Raw genomic sequence first — 25,608 nt, 5'->3', positions numbered from 1 at the left:
TTTTTCACCACCCTCCGCTCGAAAGATGACCACCTCGTTCGAGCAGCCTTCGCACCGCGCTCGCTTCAGATCTGGAAACCGTCTACTACTCGCGACTTTTTTCACTCGCCCCTCTTACATTTTTTTTCCCCTCCCGATGACGAATTCCTTCGATCCTTCTTCCCATTTCCCATCCGATCGATCCTGCTCCTCTTCATCCCATCCAACTATTACAAATTCCTCCTCCTCCCCTACCCTTCGATCTTTCCCATCGAACTTTTAATAGAAACCACGGTTACCATTTTTCATACTCCTATCTATATCTCTCCCTGGATCTAGGAACCAAATAACGAATAACGACGATCGTACAATCATCGAGGTACGCGAAACAAACTTTTATCCATCTTGAATTTCGTCGTTCGAGCGACGTCCTTTCGCGCGCGTCCTCCTTCCTCTCTCCTTCCTCGTTTCATATCTTCTTCGACGACATTATTCCTCCCTTTTCCCCATCGATCCTCGATCCTCCTTCTTGACGACAAATTTTTCCACCGTACAAAACGAGCGATCGTTGCGCACAACGGAATCACTTTCACAATTGAAACGCTTCTTTCCTCTCACTTATTCCACCTCCTCCTCCTCCTCCTCCTCTTCTTCTTCTTCTTCTTCTTCGTCGTCGAATTTTACACCGATTGCTCGCCTCTTTACGCGTACAATTGCAGCGTCGAAGAGAGAGAGAGGGAGAGAGGGAGGGAGAAAGAGAGAGAAAGAGATTGCCGCGTTCTTGGAATCAATCGTACGCTCCTCGTATCGCGCGATCCTCGATGTCGAGTCAGCCGCTACTCGAAAGCGATCTTTTCGCGACGAGAAAAGATAACGAGATGGAGGGGAGGGGGAGCACGTGTGAATCTCGCCGCAAAACAACACACAAGGATAAATTAGAAAATAGGCTGCGATATTATGCGATCGCGTAGAAGGTAGTTTTCTGAACGCGCGCTGCGGCTTGACTGACTCATCCCCATACCCCCCGACGATACCCCCTCGCCACCTACCGTTCAACATCGCGCAAGCGCGACATCCCCCCTGACTCGGCGTTTCGAGTACGAAACACGTATGAATTCGCGCCGAGTGCGATTTTAAATCACTCTCGATACTTTTCCTCGCTTCGAGAGAAACGTTCCACCGTTCAACGAAACTGCCCATTCGAGTCCCCTCCCCTCCGAGTGTAAACGAATAATCTTACTTGTAGAATCTCGACTCGATAAAATCGGGGAAAGGATCGTTTTGTGAATCGTTTTGTGAATTTTTGCAAATATCGGCCGAGGAAGATAAAAATTTCTCATCGACTCGAAATTACGCACGCACGATCGAAAAGTACGTACGTACGTGTAAAGTAGGAGAAGAGGATGGAAGAGAGAGAGAGAGAGAAGAGAGAGGGTAGGTTTCGGCGCTGGTTTAAACGCGACGCATGCGTTCCTCGCGCGAGAGGATGTCCGGGGTGAGCCGTGGCCGTACTCTGGCCGACGTATCGCAGTTTCTAGCTCGATGTTTGTCCGCGTGGTACTCCCAGGGACGGTGGTGCTCCCTTTCCAACCACGAGGAGGATGTTGGAATAGAAAATAGCCGGAGAGAAAGTACGCGAGTATGGGGCTGGTTTGTACGATCAGAAAGCGTGAGAAAACGCACGGAAACACGGGTCGAGCAACAACACGGTCGCTCGGAGTCAAGAAGAGAAATATATATCGATACGTCCCGCGACCAGATCTTCGACGCTTGCGCTCCTTCGCCCCAACTGACCGAAACTTGCCGACTGACCGGCTTTTTCGCTTTTTCCCACCTCGACGCGAAGGATTCTCGCTGGTCAGTTCAACGACGTTCACGGGACACAGAAGGCCACCCGGGAATACGCCGGGAAAAGCCTGGCCGTCAACGTGATACTCTTTCCGAGCTGGTAAGTGGCCAATCGTGTGTACTTTCCAACACTTTCTTTCTTCTTCGCCTCTTCTTAAACGTGCGCGCGCGTTCATCCAAATCCTCGATCGATCGATTCGATAGGTTTTCATTATCGCCAGCACGAAGCTTCAAAATCACGATTACGAAACGAATCACGAATCTAAAGTAATTTTCTTCCAGAATATTTTTCCCAAATTTTATTTCCCTCGGCTGTGCCTCTTCGTTTCACACACACACTCGTTCTTATCGATTAATTTAAAATAGATACGCTTATTTTTCTTTCTCCGTCTCTTTCTCCTTCTTCCTCTTTTCTATTTCGACCCGTCATATTGAATCGTTGGTGAAAATAAAAGAAAGGAGAAGGGAAGGGAAAGGGAGGCGGCGGACTTTGAGTTAAAAATATAAACAGGTCAACGTAACTTGGCAACAGAATCGTTGAGAAGAAGAAGGAGGGGGGGGGGGAGGGAGAAGGACGAGGAGAAAAGATGAAAAAAGACGAGCACCGTGGCGTATCTCCGGTGGGAAAAGCGTATTCCTTTGCTCCCCGGTGATAATAAAAAATTCCAAGGTGCGCGTAACTTAATTTAATATCGTGGCCAGTGCACCGTGACCCGATCATAAATCCCTGGATATCTCTGACCGCGCCATTTCTATTCTCCCGTTCTAAAAATCTGCCTACTACTCCTTCCTCCTCTCGAACAAAAGACGACGGTCGGAATAAGAATAACCGGGAAGTAAGCGTGGCGCGCCAACTAGGACTTGGCGAGGAGGAGGACTCGGGGATCAAGGGGAAAAGAAAGCGAAAAGGGAGCGAAAAGAAAGTAGGAAATAAGAAAACGGCTAACGAACGATTCAACCGGGGATATCGAATCCTCCGTGTAATACCATCCCTTTTTCTTCCTTCCTTCCTTCCTTCCTTCCTTTCTTTCTTTCTCTCTTTCTTTCCTTTCTTCTTTTTTCTTCTTTTTTTTTTCTTTCTTTCTTATTTATATCCCGAGTGTAACTAAACTCGGCAACTGCACCGTTTTACCGAGAGACCACCTCGCAGAAATATTACCGCGGAGGCGAAGCTTTGTTCTCAGTTGGGACCAGACGTGGAAAAGCGTTGCCCGGAAAGGCGTCCTCCGCCGATATTTACACGTGTCATCCGATAAACGTTTACGAAAGATTTTCTCCATTCGTATTTTGCGTCGCGGGATACACGAACGCTCTTCGATCCGATTATCCGGAATTGCGAATTTATAATCCAGATTTACCCGGTAATTCTCTAATCGACAAAAGACTGTTATGGAAAACGTGTTATTTCGTTCCATTTGCGCGACCGGTGTTACGATTCGAATTGGAGAAGGCTCGAGTTTCCCATTTTCCGTGACATAACGCGAAATAACGCGAAAAAGTATTTCTTCGTTATTATTTTCTCTCTCTCTCTCTCTCTCTCTCTCTCTCTGTTTCTTTTTTTCGACTTCGATCCATTTCCAGAACGGTGAATGCATCATCGCCTGAATTTTTGCCCACATTGTACACGTATACACGTGTCGGCGCATTTTCGCATCTGTACGTAAAAAAAAAAAAAAAAAAAAAAAAAAAAGTGAAAGAGAGCAAACAGGCAAACTGAATGGTGATGGTGGTGGTGGTGGTGGTGGTGGTGCCGGGAACGACGGCCATGTAAAATGTCGCGGGACAATCGTACATCGTGCACGTTCTAGTAACTTATGAATAAACATTTCTTGACGCCACCCAGTGGAAAATTACTCTCGGAAATGTTTCCTATCCTTCTGCCGTATTCTTTTCTTTACAGTTCATCCTTTTCACCTACCCTCCTCTCACCATTCCTCGCCATTCCTAACTCCACGCGTCTCCCCATTGTTCTTCCCTGCATTCTTCTTCCCCCCCCCCCCCTCTTCCGAAATTTCGCCGTTGATCGAAAGATTTAAAAGTGGAAAAAAATCGTTCGATTTTTCATCGGATTGGCGGTGGTCGCCGAACGAAAACGAAAAGCTATAAAATCGAATTTGTGGCGGGCGATAAAATAATTTAGCTAATTCAACGTTACATTCGTGTTTATAAATTGTAAATCAAGCCCGTTTTACGTAGGCTGTTAGCTCGGCATCGGGGACCGTTTCCACGATTAATGTTGACATGATTTGGGTCGGGTTTGATAATTAGTTGATCGTCACGTTGATATATAATACATATAGTCGGCGCGGTGGCGCATCCCGCGCTCTCTCTCTTGGTAAAAGTGAATTTGTCTCGATGCGCTATCGATGTTGTACTTGCATGTTGATTTATTAAACAAACTTGGCTAGTTATTTTAAACCGGTCCCCGATTATATAATAATATAATGCATTATTAGCTACGAATTTCTGTTCCGAGAGAATGTCTAGCTTCGGTTTAAAATTGAAATGCGATTTCGACCGATATAATAATAATAAACCGCGCTTTGCGCGCGAGAAAAGAAAATAAAAAAAAAATAAATAAATAAAAAAAAAAAATAAAAAAAAAAATAACGGCGAAATCGGTACGTGTCAATCTTTCAAAGTAAATTAAACGTATTTAATTAACGATTTCTCCATGGGGGTTGAATATAATTTAACCTTTCGATAATTCATTGACCTTCCATCCTCGAAATTGCCTCGATATCGATTCTTCTGTATTTTAAGCGCGATTCCCGAAACGAAAAAAGGGGGAAAAAAAAAAAAAAGGAAAAAAACAAGTTCTCCATTATGGTATTTTCTCGTATACGGTAAGTATAACCGTAGCGAATACGAGGGGAATCGATCGATCGATTTGCGTTTAGATTTGCGCAGTGAAAGATTATCCCGCGCGATCAAAAAGTATCGAAGATGTACGGATACTGATAACATTTTCGAGCATATTATCGTGCGATGAATTTACAGTGATCGAGGGAGGGCAGGTAGGCAAAAGCTGATACGAAAAGGATGAAAATTCGACTCGTTCCGTGAATCGAAACCGCTCTTTTTCCCTTCGAGCCACCTTCGCCGCCGCCACCACCCTTTCCTTTTAAACAGCTTTCATCACGGAAAGAGTTGAAAATCTAAACTCGGCCGAGCATGAAATCGTTTCTTCTACAAGAAAATTCATAGAAGCTTTCGAAGGAAAGAAAAAAAAAAAAAATTTCCTTCCTTCGAGTATATCGTTATATTATCGTAGCATCGGCCAAGTCGATTTAATTGGCGGACTCTGCTCTCTAATTGAATCGGTAACTGGAAACCGACGAGGCGCGTCGTCTTTTTCGATTGACGTCAATTACGCTTGAAATATTAATTTGGATATCGCGATCCTACGGGAGGATAAGAAATATAAGAAAGAGAGAAAGGGAAAAAGAAAACGTGTTAAAAGACGAAAGAGAAAAATGGCGAATGTGACTTAAATGATTTGCGAATCGCGCTACTACTTTTGTAAACGACAAATGAATATCCACTCCGAACGAACCGAGTTCTTCCATCCGACGGTGATTCAAAGAAAAGCTGATTTCGCGAAGTGGTTGAAACCAAAGAAAGAGGGATACCCGGTAACGAATCTTTCTCCATGCTCTGATACTTAGAAACGCCGCACCTCGAGATCGAAGAGACTGGAAACGGAGAAAACGAAGGAAGGAAGGGAAGAAGGAAGGAGGGAGGGAAGGAAGGAAGGAAGGAAGGAAGAAAAGGGAAGGGAAGGAAAGACAGAGAAGCGACCGGAGATATCTCCTGTCAAAGGCGACTGTAAGGAAATTTTCGCGGAAAGGAAAAATCTGTAACTCGACGAGAGTAGTGCGGAGAATCCAATTGTCAATGGCAAAGGGACCGCGCCATACCATAGTTGCGATGCGGATCAAGCCAGATCGAGACGAACCGAAGTAGTCTCAAGTTTTCATGGTTTCGAACGAACGGAAGAAAGCCCCTCTCCCCTTTCTTCCTCCACTCTTCCGTCTTCCGTCTTCGTCGCGAACAAGAACGGAAAAGTCAAGCATCTTTCAGGTATTCCTTTAACATGTAACTTATATTAGCCGTTCGATCGTATGCATGAACGTATGCATTTTGCATCGCATCGCGATGTATACTCGCGCTATACTCGTGAAACTTGAAATCGAGTCAAATTTTCCGAGTAAATTTTTCACAATAAAATATCCTCCCTGCCCCGCCGCCATTCGTAATCTTAATCATTCATACCGTCATCGAATTAATCGTAATACGCGCAAGCAAACGTTTCGAAATTTCGAAAGGAGTTTAGAAAGGAAGATGCAAAACGTTTTTTTTATGTGTATAAAAAACGAAGAGATATTGAATTTTTCACCGACTTTAAATTCAACTCGTGCTTACCATTATTTTCTTTTTATTTCGATCGAAAAAAAAAAAAAAAAAAAAAGGAAGAAGAAAAACCCGGCAGCGAGACATTAACGAAAGCTTTTAATTCATTTCAACATGGTATCTCCGAGTTTCTATAAAGCTGTTTGCGCTCGAATACAGATATACAACGCGGTACGTGGAACGCACGAACTTACACGAATAAACGATTTCACCCACAAACAAACGAACTTGAATCCCTCGGCCCTACCCTTTCGTCGTTTCCTCGTTCATTTGCCTTTCCGTTTATCACCAGCCAGAGATCGATACACGGACAAACGTGATCGTACGATGCAACATTAATCAGATCGAGCCAGAATTTCTCCCTCCGTTTTCAGATATAAATATCCGTTTCGAAGGAAGGAAGGAGAAAGAAAATGGTCGATTAAGAAATTTCACATAACCGCGCATAAATTCTTAAATGCGTAACAACAATAATGGTATTTTTTTAATTACGAAAATCTAATAACGCGGCGGCGGCGGCGGCGTTTGCGCGCGCATGTGTGAACGAAATCCTTTTCGCATCGTTCGTTCTTTCAAGTTCTTAATTCGCTTTGCGGAAAACAAATATTAAATGGAACGTTTCGTTTTGAAATTCAGAAATTCTAACAATTCGAAATTCAGGGAAATAAAATGTACACGGTTGACGGCACGTGTATATTATTATTTTTCCATACTCGCTAATGGATTTAGCAGTTTTTTTTTTCTCGCTCCTGCTTTATACAGTTAAACGATACTTTTAATATTTACGGTGCGAAACGGTGTGATAAGATAAATAGGCATCGATTATTTATTCCGTTTCGCTACAATTTCTACGTTCCGATGGGATGTATCCATCGAATGATAAAACGACGACGCGTGTTGGTTAATTGATAGACGGGGAAATTTGCGTGATGATTGAGCGAAATATTCGATTAATAGGAACGATCGCGCGAAGTATTTGTGAAAAAGAGCGGAAAACTAGCGAAGCGCGGTATATGAAAGCGCGTAAAATGGCAAGCGCGCGTGGATTTCTCTTATTTACGCGTTTCCTTGAGCTATGAAAGGACGAAATACAGAAGTGGAAGTAAAGGGAAGTGGATGATACTGAAATGCAAGCTCTTTCCCCCGTTTTTACACGTTACTCCTCGTTTCCTTTCTACTTACGCTTTTTATCTTTACTCCCCTTTCTCGCGCCACCCTTCCTATCTCGCCTTCATCTCGTTCTCTCGTCTCGACGTGTCACTCGTAACAAGACCCGACAACAATACTCTTCCATTTTCTTTGTTCTGAAATTCTTTGCTCGGTTGAGGCTTTGTGTACTCGTCATCCGTATTAATTAAAAGTTTTTGAAGGCCCCTCGTATCCACCTAGCAGAGCCTTGAAAATACAGACAACAACGACTGAAACGAGTCGCGTCACAATTCGGCCGTCAACCACTTTCGCCCTTACAACGTGTACCTTCTTCCTTTCTTCCTTCCTTCCTTCCTTCCTTCCTTCCCTTCTTTCGCGATAATCTCCACACTTTCTTTCCACCCATCTTGAAATCGTATTCGCCAACGTCCGACTCTCAGTGCAGTTATACATACAGCTTCTATGCCAAAGTCGAGAAACGTTGAAAGAAACTTGGCAAACTTGTTTTTGTCGAGAATTAAAATACGAGAAGGAAAATAAATTTGTACGAACGATAATGAAATAATAAGATCGTCGAACAACGATCAAAATTTCCGGAAGATTGAACAATGATTCGCGCCTATTTTATCTATCAAACGTTTTCCTTTCTTTCTTTTTTTAACAATTTTTGAGAAACAATTTTTATATACATATATATTTCCATTGCTTGAATGCGGGTATAAAAAATTCTACCAGGCTTCGTGCTTTCAGGTCGCTTTATTTATGCATTTTGCCATCGTACACTCTTCGCATCGTACACCGCAAGATCGATGAAAGCCTTTTTTCCAAAACTACGATCATCCCAGGATCAGAATGTTTCATATCGTAAAAATCGAAGCGTTTTCTTGCTTATGTATGTGTATATATATATTTACATAATACTTTTACTCGTCAAATTAAAATGTTTTCCTTCTACTTAAATCAAATCGGATTCTCCGTTCAATATTTGATCATCGAGCTCTTCGAATAGCACGTATGAACGGTTTCGAAACGCCAAAAGGTGGACGCTCGATACAGTTAGCGTCGGTAACGAACAACGATAGCGAATAAACTATTCATAGCATAAACAATAAGCAAGCACGTATACGCGCCAACCGATCATTAACCTATTATATATCTACGTGCAACATCGCGGTGGTGAACCTCGATCCCTAACGAGGAGACGAATTTTATTGCAAACAGATTCAAAAGTTACTGCATCGTAGTTTTAACAACAGATATCTTTCTTGTAATTATATATATAAATATAATATCGTTGCGATTCGATCGAATCTAGCAACGTTTTTTTAAACTTTTCTTTTTTTCCTTTTTTTCCAAAAAAATATTAAAACAACTTTAGTTGCTCGTTCGAACATATACAACTCTTCCCCTCTCTTTCGTTCCTTTATCCATCTGGTTTATTTCTCTTCGTTCGTTCTCGATAGCGGCCCGCATCCTATGTCAGGCTGACATTGTCAGCCGATCCCAGGCGGAAACTCTAATAGAATTGTACCATCGAATGATGGCTTCCGCCAGTTTTGCATTTTTCATCGAGCATTGACCATTTGAATTACCGTGAAATTCGTCAGAGACAAAGATAGAATGGAAAAACATGTCCATCAAATTTATCGCTATATTCAAATAGTATAATTATAAAATTTAGCGCGTGGCTCGTCGCAAGATTATTATTTCTACTTTGAGCGTACGCGTATAGGCGGCGCTAGCGCGCGTCTGTGAAAAAAAAAAATGAAAAAGGAAGAAAAAAGAAAGAAAAAAAGAAAAAAATATGTATAAATTTAATATAAAGTAAAATGCAAAAGGAACTGACAGGATAATACCGAGCATAGAATAAGGTAGCTCTTGCACGAAAGAACGACGAAGAATCTCATTATGGGGCATTAGCATAGTTGTTAAACAAAAAATAACAAAGAAGAAAAAGCCTTCGCAATTAAATTCTTACATAAACGGTAAAACACGGTCGAATGTAGCTATTGTTATCGAAAGTGAGTAAGAATTGCAACTCGAAGATTTACCTCGTCAAAGCTTGTCGTCCATTAAATGATCATGTTTCATTCCATTTTCTTTCTTTTTTTTTTTTTTTCCACTTCTCAAATTTAACAACCCGTCGTCTTTTCGTCGATTCAATTTATCAATGAAACGACTAAGAGAAATAATTAATCGAGAAAATTGTAAGACGGGAATATGGATCGATAATTCCAGGATTTTTTTCTCTACCTATGCATATCGAAAGATTTCGTTTAATTTTTCTCTCTCTCTCTTTCTTTTTTGTTTCATCATTCAACCGTGCATCCCCTTGTGGTTTCGCTTAACCCATATGACCGTTGATCCGGGATTTAAGTGGCGTTTCGTGTACATCACGGAGATATCGTACAAAGTGTCACACACTTCTACCTATGCCTCTGCTTACTACTCCTTTCTTTCATTTCATCACGCTCGACGTCCCACCCCCTTCCTTCTCCTCCCCTCCCCCCACCATGAAACAAAAGAGTGAAATTGAATGGTAATTTTCCATTCCAACAAAATTAAAATCGCGCGTATTCCTTACGACGATTCAATCGGCACAATAGATGTTCGCTCGATATTCCCGTATTTCCCCTGCTTTCATCCCCGCCCCCCACCCCTCCCCTTCCTTTTCATTCGAATTCATTTATACTTATAGATCGCAACGATAAACACATTCATCCATTTAAATTATCCATTGAAAAAGCTCTCCCAACTCGACTAGGCCACTTTTCTTTTCGGATCATTTCTACCCTACCCTAAAAACGAAACGAGTCGATTGCGGCTCGACTTCGTTGACTGCGTTTTCAACGAAGCGAGCAAATCTGGAGATGTATAGATAGGAGGAAGAAGAAGAAGGAGGAGGTGGAGGAGGAGGAGGGGAAAAAAGTCTCTCTCGAACGAGTCGAGTCGAGAGACAAAACGAGTTTCCTCCTCCCGTACATTTAGTAAGCATCACCGTTCCGTTTCAGAAACTGTTTTCACAATAGAGAGACGAACACACGTTTTCGATTCCCGTGATCCCCTATCCATTCAGACGGTTAATTCCGCGATGAAAAGGGAAGTATAAGAAAGAGGGAGAAAAAATAAATAAAGAAATCTATGTATAGGTGCTCGCGAGGAAATAGGAGGAGGAGGAGGAGGAGGACGATAATAGCTCGAGTCGACGACGAGCTACTTACTTTCGTTATAGCGGAATATCGTTTAACAAACAGGATGATGTCGTAATTATGTGCCTGTTGACAATTTATCAACTGGAAATAGATTATAAAATTATAAGGGAAAAATTGCAATATATTTTAAGAGCTTTATTAATTACTCGATGAAGGGGGGTGGAGGAGGAAAAGCATACCTGCCCGAGAGTGGAAATGATCGCGCGAATTTAAAAGGGACTATAGCTGTAAGCCTCTGTCGAGGCAATGATAAAGATGGTGAAAAAGAGGGCGAAAGATGGGTAGGAGAGTCGGGAGGGAGGGGGCGTGGAATACAGTGACCGTAGTTGGAGACTTTCTAGTCGTAGCCGGTAGCCTTAAAGAATTCATGAAAGCTAAATCATTTTCTTCGGCCGCCTGGTCTCGGTGGAAGCGTCGAGGTTTTCTTAATGTTGCGATATTTTACGAGAAAACTCTTTAAATCTAATATATTACCGACAGTAATTAAATATAAGTTACATCGAGACAGAGGGTGCCGGTAAAGTATAGTCCGTCGAAAAGTGGTGGGAACCGTTGGAGAAGAGGGTACGAATCGGTCAATATTTTGTCCAGTTTCGAGATAGAAAGTTTTGACGGTATCGCGAACGAGACTCCCCGTCATCTTTGGCCAATACTTTCGGAACTAGGAGTATCTACAAAAATGTTTTCCAACCACCTTCCTCTCTACCTTCTAACTTCGTACTCTCCCTACCAACCGATTGCCTCCACACAACCATGGATAACAAAGAATAGTATTTTACGAGTATACTCGCAAATTGATTTTTATCGAGCATATCCGATTGGCCGGAAAATCGTCTGGAATTACCCAACTTTCTCGTCGATTAGCCTATTGTTGGAACGATAGTTTTCTAGTCTTCCTTTACAAAAGGAAAAGAGAGAAAGAAAGAAAGAAAGAAAAAAATAAAACTCGACGCGCATTACGTCTCCCTCCTTATAATCTGCTTTTCGAAAAGCCGATACGTCGCGCGCCGGGCCAAAAGTCAGGTGTGTTACTTGCCACGTCTAGTTGGGATTTATGTGTGTCATGACTGCCTGTTGCGCGCTACCTAACTTATACGTATTAGCTTTGCTCCGACCACAGGTAATCGCAAACATTGATTCTCGCACAGTTGCCAGATATTTTAAACGTCTTCGACTTCGTGTCTTCCTCCGCCGACTTCGCGCCAATATCGATCTACACTACTAAAAACGGGAAACGAATCTTCCCAGGATATCGTACCGTCTTTTTTTTTTTCTTTCTTTTTTACGCAGTAAAACTGAGAATTTACGCGAAAGAACGAGAAAAATTACTCGACTCCTCGAATGTTAGGGGGCGCTAAGCTCTTAATATCTGAACGTGATTTAAGATCCACGGTTAATTAAATGGAAGCAAAGTGTCTGCATAAAAGGAGAGAAGTCGTTTGCGGGGCAGTAACTTAAATTTTATAACTTTCTTAACGAAACGTTCGTTTTTTAACACTGTTCGCGGGCTACTTTCATTTTACCCCTCGCTCGGGGTGAAACGTTGAAAAGGTATCTGTCGCGGAGAAAAATTTTGAACGGTTTGCACAATACAAAATGGGAGGAAAAGAGGGGAGAGAGAGAGAGAAAGAGAGAAAAAAAAGAGAAAGAAAAAGAAGAGAAAAATAGACGTAAGGAAGAAGACGGGTATACAGAAACGGTTTTAAAAGAGAAGCGAGAAAGATAAATCACGCGCTCATAGCCACAATCAATCCCGGCGCCTAGCTAGCTACGGACCGCCTTTCGTATCTAAGCCGTAACTTAAAGTCTGGAAGGAGGAAGCAGGATTCTTCGAAGCCTCGATCTTCCAAGGTTATACGATCCTTTTTTGATTGCCAACTGTGGAGCAACCGCGCTCGGCTATATCGGGACGAATCAGAGAGATTCTGTCTTCGAAATTTCCATCCCCCTCCTGCTCGAGGATTATATATCTTCCTCCTAACTTTCACTACTTTGTCAATCGTCTCTCTCCTCGTCTCTCTTCCCGATTTTATTATTTTCCCGCCGTATTCGTCCGTTTACATTCCGCCGTTCGGGGATATATCCCGATAATATAGATATCTATAGAGAGCGACGTTGCCCGCAGATGAAAACTGAAACGCGGGCTTTGCGGCCTCATCTATTCTCGTTTGCGTTTACTGTGCCATAAATTTTCCTACAAACCGATCGATCGAACGAACGAGAAAATCAAAATGAAACGTAAACGACGGAACAAGCGTTGCCTCATCGCGATTACACCGAATTTTCGTTTAAACACTATGATAATCGAAATAAATTGACGCGATAACTTCAATTCGGTAATAATAACATCCTCACCTCGACCCAAAATCCTTTTGACGGATGTTCGAATTCGTTCAACATTCGTCGAATTATATTCGATTTCGAAGAAATATTTTGCTCTTTTTCACCTCTCATCAACACGACACGATCATTCCAGTAATTTTACTGGAAACTTTATAACAGAGGAGGAGAACTCTTTGTCGTTTCAATTCGTAATAGTTGTTAACGTCGTTTAACTAATTTTTCGAGATATCGACGAGATACCTTGGTAAACATCGTTGGATGTCAAAAGAATCGAGATCCTTTGTCTTCTGTACTTTTTCAAGTATTAACGACTTATATCTCTATATTAATCGAACGGTTAATTCCTACGAATCCAACGTAAGTTTCAACGTAATTTACGAGACAAGTAGAAACATCGAACGTATCGCGCGACGCAAAGAAAAATTCATTCTATGAAATACATGACGCGACATATATGAACTCCGAACTAGTCGAGGAACCGTCCTCTCGTATAATTTTGTTTGTTTATGGCCGTGCTGCTACTCGATTTTTCACCCCTAATGGACGCGCGCCAACTGACAAACGGCCCCACCCGTCCCTTTTTTTTCAGATAGTCCATCCTCCCCCTTCCAACTAAAAGAACCAATGCCGTCAGCTTATCCTGCTCGCTTAGTTAACGTCGACCTAACGAATTTTCAACGAAACGTACCTACATACCCGGTAATTTATAACGAGTTCGATGATGCATCTGCGATGATGGGCGATACATACCGGTTATCTATCTACACGATGGATACACAATTTGTTGATAATAAAAAAAGAAAAAAGGAAGAAGAAAAAGAAGAAATTCGAGGAAAAAAAACGGAAGAAAAGAGGAGGGGGGCGGGGGAAGAGGAAGGAAGAAAAAATATGAAGGGTTGAAAAGACGAGTCAAAAAGGGAGCCACGGAAGTTTAATTTCGCAGCTTGTATCGGCTTGGAGCATCGTATAACGTTGGCGTTTAAGCTGCGTCGTTGCATCCGACACTAAATCACAAGATATTAGAGGGTGTACCCAACCCTTCGTATTCCGGACACCAGCCCCTTGCTCGAATCCTTCGCACCTTCCCGACCCGGCCAACGGTAGAACCAATTTTTCTCTCAACTGTCGCGCCAACTTACAAAGAAATGAAGCTAGCCTGCTCTCTGCTACCTTCCGTCTGCCACCTCGTATCTTCTTTTTCCCCTTTGTCCTTGAGTTCCTCCCTTCTTTATTTCTCTTTTCCTCGAAATGAGTTTTCCTTTCCCCGCGTCACAATCGTTTGCACGAGACGGTGTTCCTTGTTTCGACGACCAACCAATCCATCCTTCCCGTTACGACTCTTCTTTCTCTCCAAGTCTGTATTTACCCGTTTTCCCTTACTTGTTTCTCTTTCGAATTACTGTCTCTATGCTCTTGACAAAAATTTTGACGAAACGATTGGCGCGTTAATAAATGGCGATTTCGATTCAATCGAAAATATATAAGAGTCAACGTAAGAGAAACGTAACACAGGTAAATGTAGGTAGATAGATAGATAGATAGATAGATAGATAGATAGAATATATTATGACTACGTGAATATACTTAAATGAAACAGAGGTAAAAATAATGGAGGACTTTCGATCGCGCGAGAAACGCGCAATAGGGTCAGGTGCGATAAGAAGGAATAAGTGAAGGAAAAAAAGGAACTCGGTCAAGCTCTTTTTTGCCTCCGTATTTCACGAAGAAAATTTTCAATTGGAAAAAGCTGCACGATTGATTTGAACCGCGGAGGTGTTTCTATTCCGGATAATATTATTTTTCGCGAGATGGAAAGATTCGTAGCGGCGATAATAATAAAAAGGGAAATGTATTACGAGATGGTAAAGATCAGAGATGCCAAAATAATCGTAAGATATATATATATATATATATATATATATATATATATATATATATAAAGGTTGGTTGATAGAAAGGAGACGTTTCGATGTCGGCGTGGTCTCGGCCCATTGTGGTCGCGGTATTAAATTAAACGGTGAAGAAACTACTTAATGCGCGTTCCATATGCAGATTCACGTCTCCGCCCCTAGCTTCTCTAGTCTCATACCAGACGCAATATAGTCTCTTTGTATCCATTTTACGATCCCTGTTGCCATAAAGCCTTACCACCTAGAAAATATAAGTGCACAAAAGCTACTCGAAGCTCCCTCTCAATCCCTAGGACCCTCCGCATTTTCTACAACTTAGTTCCAACGATAACTTTTTCGTTCGATCTTCTCCACGTAGATACGAACTCTTTTATCGAATGACGGATAGGGAAAATGAAGGGAAAAAAAACGAAATCAGCGCAGTAAATAAATAAATAAATCGAAAAATATAAGGTAACAATTTTTTCTTTCCTTCATCCTTCTCGATTCAAAAGTTGTATTAAATTTCCTTTCAATTTTTTTCTTCTTCTTTTTTTTTTTCTTGTAACATTAATGTTACACAATATCGATATATTCGAGTATTTCCACTGGGAAAAGTAAGGTATTTAAAGAATGATTTGAACGATTATCGTTTCAATTATACGACGTACTCTTTCAGGCGAGTTTCCTCGAATTTTCTTTCGCGGAAGAAAAACCAGATGAAAAAGCAAAAATAAGAAGAAAAGGAGAAGAGAAGAAAGAATGTTTATCGTACGATTGCCGAAGGCGGCTATTTTGCCGCTGCACTGTCACCGCGTCGTAACGGAAATAAAAGAAAAACATAGTTCCGCAGTTCCCCATCGCTTTTCTCCAAACTACCGCCAACCTATTATCCGATGCTACGCTTTTATTCGAGATTTTATTCTACGCCTAACTTACTCTTCCTCGTCCCCTTTAAACGGGAATAATCTAATTAAAAAGATCGTGTCATTCGCGAAAAATACACTTTGAAACTAGAACTGCGTCTCCTTCCTTCGTTCAATGAATTGAGAAAGATATCGAAAATTATATTTATACATTCGAGATCAATATTTTATCAATCGTAAAAGCATATTATAATTATACTAATTTGAAATCAATCGATATCGTCTTAGGATATTGAACGTTTCAATTTTTCAACTCTGTCTGACCTTATTTCGAAAGGTAACCTCTTTTGCAGCGTCGAGTCATCCCATGAGAAACTGATATAAATACATTGAACGTAAATGTGTCTACGTTGTAGCACATACTGAAATGGGAAACTCGATACGCAGAGAGAAGTAAAACGCAAAGAGAAGTACATACTGCGAGAAAGAAGCTGCCTCGAAGGACTACGAATACGCCAACTATTACCTTCTCTTTTTCCTACCTTTTTCGCTTGCCCGACAACGGAACCAAGTCCTAAGAACGCGAGAAGAAAACGAATGGAGGGGAAATGGAAGCGAAACGCGTACAGGTGACGAAGATACTGGATAAAAGCATCGTGACTTAATGATGAGCTTGCCTTTACCTATTCTCTATGCACTCTATGACGTAGTCCGCTTATAAACCAAAATTCTATGCTCGCGTTTTTTCTCTTCGTTAAAACATCTCTGTTCGAGGCCTAAAAAATTGAATCGTCTCGAATTTTTCCCTTTCCTTCATTTTCGTCGTAAGCAAAAGCACAAGAGAGATTACGCACAATCGGTCTATTATGCCTCTCATAATCGCTCGTATAAAATCGAGAATACAGCGAGAAATGAATACGATATTGGTGTTTCGGAACTTTGATGAAAAGCCACGGGTTCCTGCCATCCCTGCATATACGTGCAATTTCAAATATCAGTGCACGCACAACTCGGTTTATGAAGGAAATAGGGAAGACTAATAAAGGTAGCAGCAGGACGTCTAATAAACTATCTTAGCTTACTCTGTGCGTGAACCCCCACCATTCCCCTTGTGTAATACTCGCAAAATACAATATTACGCGCTTCGATCATCGGGACGTTTTTCATTTTATCCATTTATGAAATATAGCATATTATTATAAAAGATAAATTAAATTAAATAAATGATTTAGACGAAGCGAAGGGAGAAAATGAAACGCGATTGCGAAAGAAAGATTCATTACCTCGTTAATCTACTTATTTATCGGATCGAATCGAAAACATTTCGACACGACGAATGAACGCAGCTGTCATAGATTCCCTCCCCCCTTCTCTCGTGATCGATCTCGGGGATATCGGGGCGGAGATAGGCCGGGGCAGAGAATAAGAAAATAATAGGACGATAATAGAAAACGTGGAATACGAAGGGGGGGGGCATAAATAATGTAAGAGGAAAGGAAATGCGAACGAGAGAAAATGGATAAACCTTTGTATCCGAGTTCTAAATTGTGCATACATTGTACGTTTGCGAAACATTCGGGGTAGCATCGCAACCACCCGACGTCCTTCCGCCAGTCCTTCAACCGAATCTCTCGTTCGCGTGTTATCTGACTGTGTATCGCACGGGTTAGCAAATGTCTCCAGACATCACGTAGGTAATAGAGATTCTCGAACAAGGCATCAAATCCAATGCCAGGACGCTTCGTATTCGCCTGTTAGGAATGGTTAACGAGACTTGGCTTTCAGTGTTGGTAACGACCTTGCGTTTACCTAGCGCACGTACCTGGCGCACGTACCTAACGATTTAACGTCAAACGCCGCTGCGTTCGTTGAATTGAAACAATGAAAAAAAAAAAAAAAAGGGGGAAAAAAACCGGATGAAATTCAAAAAAGGTTTCCGCTTTAATAAAGCAATGAAAATGGCATCCATAACGATAGGTTTGTCGTGTTAAAGAAATTCCGTGTGCGAATTCGATCGAATTATTGGCCGATAAACTGGAATCATCGGATACGGATGGCGTCGATCGAAAAATCTCGCATTTACAAGTAAAAGTGTGTCTCGTGTGCAGAGTATCTCTATACAGAGAGTACCTTTTTACCGAGCAGGTAAATATCGACTTTCCCGTTGGAAAATTGTCCTAGTTCGTTGTTCCAAAGAATGCCGGAAGAAAGGAAAGGGAGAAAATCCATAAATAGGATCACTAATCGTGATTTAATGAGAAAATAACGAACGATCGTTTTATTCTTTGCAGTTTCGTTCACGATACACGTCACGCGAGAACCTAGACTTTATAGAGTAACTCAATCAGGTGTGCTACAAGCATGCATATTTACTCAGAGTCGGCTAATGTTACACACCTATGTAAACTGCGGGTTCTGTTGATCGTACCTGCCTGCAGGTCAAACATCTACCTGGCTTTGAGCAACTATCTGCTCTCTGTTTCCAAATTCCCTGAATCCTAATTTGAAAGTTCAAAAGAGAGTGGTGTTTCGATTATTATTTGTAAAATGAAAAAGATCGAACGTTGAATAGAACGTGTTCTGCAAAGGATAAATCGAAAAATATATATTTAAAAAAAAAAAAAAAAAAAAAAAATAGAAAAAAAAAGGAAGCTAAAACGTTAAATCATGCTAAATCCTCGTACATTCAAGAGGAGTAGTGAAAAGGCAAGAGAAATGAAAAACAGAAGCATAGAAGGCTTTGATTCCTACAAACAGGTAAAAAAACACGTGAAAATATATATTTTCAATTTCATATGTATTTTTTACTCTATAAAATTAGAATATTATATTGTATAGAAAAAATAAGATTTTTCTTTTTTTGAAGAAAAAGTAGTAAAAATGAAATTCTTTTTATTTTCCTTTCCTGCTATTCTTGTAACGAAATGGAAAAGGAAAAATTGATTTCCAAGCATGCGAGCATCCTAAAAATAAAAGGATCAAACGGGAGAAATAAACCACGAATAAGTTTTTAAAACCGTAAACCGAACGGAATCACAAAAGATTTCTCAAGAAACAAAGAAAGGAAATAAGAAAGCATCGAAGATCTTTCAAATATTTTTTTTCTTTTTTTTTGTTTCGTTCATATTTATTTTAAGCAATGAGACAATAAAATTCGATAAATTCACTATATATATAGAAGACTGCAGTTATTCAAAGATTATCTAGAATCTGCTCACTATTATTTTCCAATTGTTCTCTCTCTCTTTCTCTTTCCGTTCCTCTTTTTTGTCAAACCTAGCACGCTGAATATTAGTTTCGTTTGTAGAATGCACGAGCTTCGCTACTTGACACGAAAGTCAGTCTCCCCGTCTTCCGATGTTCTTTCTTGTCCACAAGCGCAAGCAGAGGCGCGATCATAAAAGCTCCAACGATCGATCTTTTTCTTGAAATTCTAAATTTCTTGTTTCGAGAGTGATAATTTCGAAAATTGATTTTTCATATTTTAGATACACGTGCAAAATTGTGTGCAAAATTTTTTCCACGATGAGAACGCAGTTTAAATAAATCTGAAAAATTCTCATACCGCCTGAGAGATGGAATGGAACGAGTCGAAAATGCGACGAAGGAAGGGAATCTTTTTCCTGTTCGTTCGTATAAACCATTCTCTATCGACGGTGCACACATGGCATAGCCTAAACTCGTCGCAAACGGCGACGGCGGCGAAGGCAGTGTTATTGAAGTATCGCTAATCCCCCGGGATGATCCGGCGGAGTAACGAGGCAGCTGCGTCCTAGTACACCTTCAAGTACGAACTGACGGACACAGGATGCCATGATTTACTCGACAGAGTCTTGAACCTACAATCTATAAAGCTTAGCGGGTCTGCGATTTTCCGTCCAACTACAACTTCCTAGCAAAGCTCGCGATATTAAAATCCATTCATTTTCTTAAGTTCCCCTATATCTGTTCCCGTTCGTTAATAGCTGAGAGCCAAGATAACTTAGCTAAAAAACACGTATCTTCCATCGATCTTGTACACAAGATCAAGAGAGATAACGATCTCTGCATTATTTATCCGCACGAGCGTTCCTTCGAAACATTTTACCCAATTGTCTCTTTCTCTCTTTTTCTTTTTTATTAATTCGTTTGACGAAATCGCGGAAAATGCGAGGAGTAAGTACAACTTTCTTCTTCTTGGGTTGGAAAAATTTATTTACAGAACGGATGGGGAGGGAGTAAATCTGCTTTTGGACGTTTCCTTTCGAAATGAAATTCTTTCATGGCTTAGGATAGTTCTCGTTACGCTCGTTGATACCACGGTTTCCACGGTTTTACGTGTTGTCCTGTCATTCGTAAAGCGACTCACGTATTCCGGAGATGACGTCACGCGTGAAGAGAGCAAAATATAAAGCCGCATCAGAACCCTACCAAACACTAGCCAAATGTATTCGTTTTGAGAAAAAGGAAAAAGGGGAAAAAAAAAGGAAAAAGAAAAAAAGAAAAAACAAGTATTGTACGAGAAATATTGTAATACAGAATTCTATGAGGATTCGAGTAGAATTCTCATCCACGAGAAATCTTATAGAATAATCACCGATTTAAAAATGTAAGTGTAACAATTGCGTTTATCTATTTTTTTCTTCTTCTTTTCATTATCTACTTTTTATTCCATTCCTTAAAAAAGTTCGAGGAAAATTACATAAAAACGAGACCCTTGCGTAGTCACCTCCTCGTGGTGGGTCTTGGAAATTGGTATCGTTTTCAAGAAAAAAAAAAAAATCTTTTGAGAAGCGATACCAAGCTAAGAACTACGTATTGAATTTATCGGGGAAATTTGAGGAAATGCATATTGGATGTTTCGGAACCCTATTATCTGTTATCAGGTTACGCGATGATGACAAGGAAGCGATAAAATTCGGACAAGATAAAAAAGAAAGATGTAATTAAATATGTATTTTATCCACGATATTACATAGAATATCGTCGATTTCGAGGATCATTTTAATCCCCTCAATTCTGTACTATCGACCAGAGGAGACACTGATTAATCGAATGGACGCTTATTGAAGGAGTATCGCTAAGCTTGGCAATGTCGACAGAGTATTCATAGGTCTTACTGTTCGTCGAACAAACCAAATTGATTAAGCTTTCAATGTATTTAAAGAGAGATGCGAATCTTATTATTAGAATCTGTCCTCGTATCGATTCGTCAGTTTGGGTAGAGAAAGAAAGAAAGAAAGAAAGAAAAGAAAATTCGAAATATGGAACAAAGACATTAACTAATTTCACTCGATGCGAATGAGCCAGAGCGCGTATAATTATTAGCATTCCTAAAATGGGTTATTATTAGTAGGCTAGAACGTTAGCATAAAATGTCCTTTGGGATTGGTGGGCGCAATGGGCGACACCCCTCTCTCCGGCCTACCTGTAGTTGGTCGCATAGAAGAGGTCGAATGCTATAGCGTGTTATCACGGTTAAATCTAGGCAGGGCAACGACACGTGGTTAAATTATTAGAGCCTCGTTTAATTGGTCGTAGCGACGGCTTGCGGTTTAGTCGTACATGGAACACCTGGTACTTTGGTTTGTTGTCAAATATCTTCCTACCTAGGAAGGTTATACACCAAATAAATTTAACGAGGAATATTTCCCTCGAGCATTGAAGTAAGCCTCTCAAAATAAACGATAATTATATCGGCGTAGAAGCAAATTACTCGCTCCCGCGTACAACGTACGAGAAGAGCAAATTAATCGATAAACCATTCATTCCAACAACGATCCGATAACAGAAGCGACTGCGCAAAGTAGAAATGTCGGAATAAAACAAAGGATTTTGCGTGCGATTTTCAGAAAATTTTAATCCTCGATCGGGAAATAAGACGATGAATCGAAACTAATTTCCGTATCCTACCTACTTATATTTATTAAAAACTATCTCTATTTAGCATCGCTTGTCTATATCTTTCTTACTCACGGCGTTAATTAATCGTGGAGCGTAAAGCGTAGTCGAATAAATGACGGGTGCTGTTTCTCCAACGTAACTAAAAGAACAACTTCTCATCCGACAAGTTGCCAAGTCGAAAGTTACAAAAGATAGTTGCGCGTGAACCAATTTTCCTCCTACTCTTCCAGTATCTGTAATCATAATTACTTAAAGTAATTAACGTAAAATTAAGGTAATCGCGCCAACGTTTTGAACGGACAAGAAAATCGATCCCCTACCTATATTTACATCCTAACGTATTTATTCTCTCCCCCTCCCCCCCTCGAGCGTTATTATCCGAAAGGAAGTCGGAGTCTAACGCGACTTGGAATTGCTACAACTGTTGGCAGAAAAGAAAATCCGAGTCGAATGGCCGAGGCAAGGTTGGGAACATTCGCGGCTCGTCGAATTTTCGACCCTCCACCTTTCTTCCCGATCTTTCCCCTTGTCGCACGCGCCCTAGGCAGAAAACGTGGCGAGCTTAATCCGCTTCATTGCTCGTATAAAAGTGGGGAAGCAAAAGAAGGACAGAGTGGGTGTATAAAGAAGAGAGGAAAGCGAGCACGTCTCGCGTGACATCGGTTGTCGTTTATTAAGCGTTATTAAGCGGGAAACGAGAAAAGAGCTCGACAGCGACGGATCTTTATTTTATACGCGCCTCGCGAATACACACCGCTCCCGGATTATCTCGACGTACAGCTGACTGACGTGAAATTCGAAAGAAGAGCCTTTAATCCTTCCCCATCTCTAACGGCCGCACTACCAACTATGAGTTTCGCACAAGCTTCCAAGCTTTTCCGACCCGTTTTACGATTAGCCGCCAATCAACGCCTCCTAACGTTTCCTCCATTTCTCTCTCCCTTCTCGTTCCCTCTCTCCTCCTCCCATTCTCTCTTTTTCCATTCCGTCTAATTAATATTTCGGAGCAATGGTTTTCTTTTTTTCCTCGAACGCGATAGAAAATAGGGGGGGAGGGTAAAGAGATGTAGAAGACGATGTAGGAAAAATATTCAGAACGCAATGATATATATATATATAAAGAAAAATGTTAGGGGAAGAGAAGTAGGGAAAGGGCGTGGGAGGCAAAAGTGGAGCAAACAACTCAACACCATCTTTAATGTAGGACACCTCCGTCCGTAGTAGGTTTCCGTGATACTCGTAAGAACGATAGAAGGAAGAAACCTCTCCGAAGAATTCCGTTCTTTCGAGCTTCAGCTAAAAGAGCACAAAGTGTGCACTTCCTTTCCAGATAAAAGTATCCTAACGGGTAGCTTTATTATCGTGAACGAAAGAAACACGCATGGCATCTTATGCGAAATGTAGACGATTTCGCATCGAAACGTGTCGAAAAGATTCTTACTATATTCACGCATAACGAAAATAAAATCTAAAAATATCCGATAATCGTGAAATTGTTAATCGGATACGATGATTTTCCATATATATGATATATTGAAATTTTATTTATTCTCCCCGCAAAAATTTAAGCTTAAGCTTAAATGAAAAGCGTGGCGTAAGTTGGAGAGAATGGCTCTTTAAATCTTATCCGGATTCGAATGTACGGATTATCGGAACAAGAAGAGTACACGGAATGGGAGGAATTGGATAAAACGTCGTTAATCGTTGAACAAAGCTGGCATTATCGCGTTAATCAGCAATGGCCACCTGATCGAAAATAAATTGTCGAGAAAAGAGTATACGGCGACGCGTTTCAACCAAGCACGAACGCCACTTTTCTTTATTGCACTTTCATACGTGTACTGGGTACGTTTCAGGAGTGTGCTCTGAAATTTACCAACCCACCTTTTACCCGTCTGGAATACATATGTCTCTATGACCATAAATAGCTGTGTGTATATATGTATACATATATGTGTGTGTGTATGTGTGGCACGATTATCTAGAATTATCAAGTATCGATCGAGTAAGTATCCTCTCCTAGTCGATCGAGGTCAAAAATCGTCAAGAGAAAATAAATTTCGATTTTTGTCCTATTTCACATAATACAAATTCGTATTTATTATCGTTCAAATTAAAACTGGGACGGGAATTATTATTTAAAACAATACGAGAGAGGGAACGAACAGGCTCTTCTCACTAAATCACATCAACTTGGCGCGTACGTGTTTCGCCACCCTCATTGTACGTGCTCTACGACATTCAAGTGCCATCAATTTGCCGGTAAGTAAGTAGATTTTGGTCAATCCAACTAAATTCGTTTCCTATGCGACTGCTAACAATACAACACACACAATGGAATAGAAACATTTTTGTTATTATTTCCAAGAATGCGATGAACGGTGAGATCGAATGCAAAAAGAAGAAGAAGAAGAAGAAGAAGAAGAAACTCACCGTTGTACGATCGAGCGAAAAAGAAAAAGGTGTTTTACCGATTTAGAGGAGTTAAAAAGATTCGGTCGGCAGTCGATTGGTGGCCCAATTGTAGTCCTTATCACTAGCAATAACAGGACGCACTCTCGCGTGCCAATGATTGCATGGTTCCTAGGCGTTCTACCGTGAGCACTGCCGTTGTACTAATACTATTATGGAACCAGGTCCTTGGATCACCATGAACGTACTACCTTCTGTGCCCACCAGGAATACAGAGTAGGTTACGTACACGGTGTCAGTTGCATGTCCTAATCAGAGCTAATGTCCATTGTTCACTCGGTGGACAGTAGCGACAATGTTCCGAGTAATCGATCGTTTCACAATTTAAAATCATCTAAACTTGGCTCGCGTTTAACTCGATACGTATACGTAATTTTCTTAATATTATTTCACCGTTTTCGCCGTCAATATGCATGCATTTTAAAGATATTACGAATGTAATGCGATAATCAATAATAAATATATTCCAACAAGTACAAAAGTTTTCGATATTAAATTATAATATTTTATTAAATTATTATTAAATTATAACGGACAGTAATAATTAATAGTTATATATAGTATCTGTGTATGTAGTCCACGTTACATCACGAATATTAATGTACGATTGGTTTCACGGATGACTTATAGATATTCTATTTTATAAATTATTTTCGACCGATTTGTCATAAAATAAGAAGTAACGGCAAAATAATGAAAATATATATATTAAAAATAATAATAATAATAATAATATCATAATATTTAAAACGGTATCAGAAATCTTGATGAATGAAGAAACTTTGTGGAATATTTTGTCTTGTCACCTGTATTCTTAAAGATTTTAATTAATTAATACGCAAATCAACAGAGAGAGAGAAAGAATTGGGAAACGAAACGGGAGCAAAACAAGAAATATCAGAGATTGGAAAAGCTAGTGAAAGAAAGAAAGAAAGAAAGATGAGAAGCAAAAGCGAGTGAAAACGATGGGGTAAAAGGTAAGAGTAGGATTACTTGGCAAACTGAGAGACCCAAAGCCAGTACTGAAGCATCAGCCTCCGGCACTAGTTACACGATGACTTAGTTCACGTTCTATCGCGATTCGCGATTATAATGTATATTTCGAATCTTCTGGCGTTTTCCTAAAAGATCTACGAGTATAAATTTACTCTCTTTATTGCTTATTCTCTAATTTTCACCTCTGTCCGCATGTTTATTTAACCATTTGACATTACATAATTATATATTATATTGCGTTATACGCGATTACCGCTTGGATAATATATTAATCCATGAATGATGTATCGCGGGAAATACAGTAAATTTTCAGTCATAAAAAATATTGAAATATAGAAAAAAGTAAAAAAAAAAAAAAAATAAAAAAAATTATATAAAATATAAAAAAAGAATATCATCGCATGTTGCCACTACTCGTGTCTACATTTTATTTATCGCCTGTTAACCCGCCGTGACTGTGGCCGACATAATCGCACAGTCATTAAAGTCATTAAATCACTACAACCTACGTATACTTTCATTTTTATACTCTCACCGATCTTTCGTTTGTTCTATGCA

The 25,608-nt window shown here is 40.4% G+C and overlaps 1 protein-coding gene across 17 annotated transcripts in view; it reads right to left on the bottom strand.

Moving 5' to 3' along the window:
- The window catches only part of LOC413569 (tyrosine-protein phosphatase Lar), a 202,672-nt gene that overhangs the window by 116,932 nt on the left and 60,132 nt on the right, over window positions 1-25,608 (bottom strand). The gene's annotated exons all lie outside the window — the stretch shown is intronic.

The sequence above is a fragment of the Apis mellifera genome, linkage group LG14 (genome assembly GCF_003254395.2).
Source record: "Apis mellifera strain DH4 linkage group LG14, Amel_HAv3.1, whole genome shotgun sequence".
Taxonomy (NCBI): domain Eukaryota; kingdom Metazoa; phylum Arthropoda; class Insecta; order Hymenoptera; family Apidae; genus Apis; species Apis mellifera.
The sequence above is the reverse complement of the archived record's forward strand: the minus strand, read 5'-3'. Positions and strand labels throughout refer to the sequence as shown.